This window comes from Vipera berus (genome assembly GCF_964194415.1).
Source record: "Vipera berus genome assembly, chromosome: 1".
In the NCBI taxonomy this organism is placed as follows: Eukaryota; Metazoa; Chordata; class Lepidosauria; order Squamata; family Viperidae; genus Vipera; species Vipera berus.
The window spans coordinates 196,941,807-196,945,789 of NC_138202.1; positions in this window are offsets into that span (position 1 = coordinate 196,941,807).

Here is a 3,983-nt window from a genome sequence, read left to right on the forward strand (position 1 = left end):
AGGACACATGGTAGGACACAGCTATCTTCAGGATACAGCTGATTATTAAATCTCAAGGCACGGACATCTGCTGGGGAAACAAGTGTTGAAATATGGGTTCTACTTAGCATATAAAATCTACAGATTTTACCAGTTATATTTCCTGATTCCCTCAGATAAATTGATTGTTTTTGTTTCTGTCACAGAAACAAGAATGTCTCGCCAGATTTGAAAATGAAAAAATGCATGAGCCAAGCAAAGTATTGAGCTAATAGAACTTTCATTAGAAAGCATAGTCTATGGAATGTGGTAGAAATTATGTTGCTGTTTTATTATTGTTTTGAAAGAAAAAAAAGCAAAAGGCTTGTTTTAAGCCAACACAGTTTAGGGGATTTAAGCAATTTAATGTTAGTCGTTCAGGATACTCAAGTTGGAAAATACTGGATAGATCTTTAACAAATGCATCAAGAATCTTGCTAGTTTTTCACAAAGAGACCCCCATGCCTTTAATTCGGTATGTAGTTTACAATTCCAAACATTTGGAAAAAAACATTCCAAACATTGGGGAAAAAACAGATCCAGGAAACTACAGACCTATCAGCCTGACCTCAATACCTGGGAAGATTCTGGAAAAGATAATCAAACAACAAATCAGCGAACACCTTGATGCGAACAAAGTTATCACTAAAAGCCAACATGGGTTTGTCAAAAACAGATCATGCCAGACAAACCTTATTGCATTCTTTGACCAAGTGACAAAACTAGTTGACCAGAGGAATGCTGTAGATATAATTTACTTGGACTTCAGTAAGGCATTTGATAAAGTAGATCACAACCTACTACTTGATAAGATAGAAAAATGTGGGTTAGACAGCATCACCACCAGATGGATTCGTAGCTGGCTGACAAGCCGTACTCAGCGTGTGGTCCTCAATGGAACTGCATCTACATGGAAGGAAGTGTGTAGTGGGGTGCCCCAGGGCTCTGTTCTGGGCCCAGTGCTCTTCAACATCTTCATCAACGATTTGGATGAGAGGATAGATGGGGAACTCATCAAATTTGCAGACGACACCAAGCTGGCAGGAATAGCCAACACTCAGGAAGATAGGCTTAAGATAGAGGAGGATCTGGACTGATTCGAACACTGGGCGCTATCTAACAAAATGAAATTCAATGGTGAAAAAAGTAAGGTTCTACATTTAGGCAGGAAAAATCAAATGCACAGGTACAGTATATTGTAGGTGGTAGCTTGCTCAATAGTAGTAACTGTGAGAGGGATCCCAGAGTCCTAGTAGACAATCACTTCAATATGAGCCAGCAGTGTGCTGCAGCTGCCAAAAAAGCCAACACAGTGCTAGGCTGCATTAACAGAGGGATAGAATCAAGATCATGTGAAGTACTAATACCACTTTACAATGCCTTGGTAAGGCCACACCTGGAATACTGCATCCAGTTTTGGCCACCACGATGTAATAAGATGTCGAGACTCTAGAAAGAGTACAGAGAAGAGCAACAAAGATGATTGGGGGACTGGAGGCTAAAACATATAGGGAACGGTTGCTGGAATTGGGTATGTGTAGTTTAATGAAGAGGAGGGTGAGGGGTGACATAATAGCAGTGTTCCAATATCTCAGGGGCCGCCACAAAGAAGAGGGAGCCAAGCTATTCTCCAAAGCACCTGAAAGCAGGACAAGAAGCAACGGATGGAAACTAGTCAAGGAGAGAAGCAACCTAGAACTAAGGAGAAACTTCCTGACCGTTAGAACAATAAACCAGTGGAACAACCTGCCTCCAGAAGTGGTGAATGCTCCAACACTGGAAGTTTTTAAGAAGAGACTGGACAGCCATTTGCCTGAAATGGTATAGGGTTTCCTGCCTGAGCAGGGGGTTGGACTAGATGACCTCCAAGGTACCTTCCAACTTCTTCTTCTTCTTCTTCTTCTTCTTCTTCTTCTTCTTCTTCTTCTTCTTCTTCTTCTTCTTCTTCTTCATAATAATAATAATAATAATAATAATAATAATAATAATAATAATAATAACAACAACAACAACAACAACAACAACAACAACAATAATAATAAAAACAATGGAACGACTTGCGTCGAGAAGTTACGGGTGCTCCAACTCAATGGTATAGGGTTTCCTGCCTGAGCAGGGGGTTGGACTAGAAGACCTTCAAGGTCCTTTCCAACACTGTTGTTCTGCTAAACCACTAGTGAGGAAACAGCCACAGTTCATTATTACTGAACAACTTGGAGTACATATTCCACCTTGTGGCTGGACAGAGAAAATACAATTCTACTACTGTCTTTCATGAGGGCAAATACAGAATATGCAAACTGAAAGTCCATGAACACAAAGCTGGCACCCATTTCCTAATCCCACTCTATAGCAGTTCTTCTCTTCCAATATTTTATTCTGTGTAGTCTTAGAACTGGATGGGGAAAAATGGCAGCATGGCTAACAAAGATTTAAGTGAAATCTTGGGAAATTAAGTACCTCTCTTAACATTAAACAAGAGATGTATGTTTGTGAATCCATATCTGACAAAGTAATTTGTAATCTTATAATTTAGAATTAAGCATTAATAGCAATAAAATCAGGAATTAACACATACTGCTGCTAATGTAAAAGTTATGCTTACATTCCTGGCTTAACCATCATTTTTCACTCCCTAGAACCGCTAAACCACTTCAGAATGGCCTTTATATGAACTACTGATGACATGTAAGAAAAACTGGCCAGCTGACTCCTTCCAGCAAATCAAAAGGGACAGTACAAAATTCAACATCAAGCATCCCTCTCAGTTCCTGACCTACTTTTATCCTGCATTTTTCCATGGTGAATTGAAAAGAGAAACCTGTGTTTCTGGGAAAGTGGACATCAAAGCTACCCTCTGATTCTTGAAATCTAGCATCAGGATGCTATGACACTATAAAAAGGTAAAGGTAAAGGTTCTCCCACACATGCGTGCTAGTCGTTTCCGACTCTAGGGGCCAGTGCTCATCTCCGTTTCAAAACCGAAGAGCCAGCGCTTGTCCGAGGACGTCTCCGTGGTCATGTGGCCGGCATGACTAGACACCAAAGGCGCACGGAACGCTGTTACCTTCCCACCATAGCGGTCCCTATTTTTCTACTTGCATTTTTATGTGCTTTCGAACTGCTAGGTTGGCAGAAGCTGGGATGAGTAACAGGCGCTCACTCTGCTACGTGGCACTCGGGATTTGACCTGCCAAACTGCCGATCTTCTGATCAACAAGCTCAGCGTTCTAACCCACTGAGCCACCACGTCCCCTTATGACACTATAATGACTCTTAAAAGATATACAACATGAAGAAAGCCAAGGAAGGGTGACTAGGAATTCCCACCAATGGGAAATTATCTGTCCTTCAGTGACCACTGTTTTGCTTCAAATTGTGTTTGCAGGGATTCCTATGGCGCTGAAGGACCAGATGCTACCACTCAGTCAGAATGGAACCATGCAATTTTATCACTGTACAGCCAATCCAGGAATCACACAAGTGCTATGTGTGAAGGGATAATACATTTATAATGGTGTCTGAGAGAAAGCTCCAGGTATTTGGATTATGTGGGCTGTACCTGATAAAGATATGAGTATTGGCTGCACCCAGGAGGGAATATAAGATTGCAGGTACAGAGAAACAAAATGGTTGATTCTCCAGTTTTAAAAATATAATATTTAGGTGCTATCTAGGTTCATTGACAGGCATAAGAAAAAGAAAAGAACAGTGAAAATAGACACTTTTTATATAAATACAGCTTTGTATTATCTTAAATATAGTTTAATTAAAAATATTGAAATGAGCTGGATTGGAGAGTATACTTTTGTTTCATACTGCAAACACATTAACAGCTGACTATACTAAACATGGCTAACTGTTCAGAATAAGCAGGAATATTTGAAAATGAATGTTTGTAGTAATGTATTTTTCCAACCATTGTGCAGAATTTCCAATTTTCCATTTCCTTCTGCAGTTCTCAA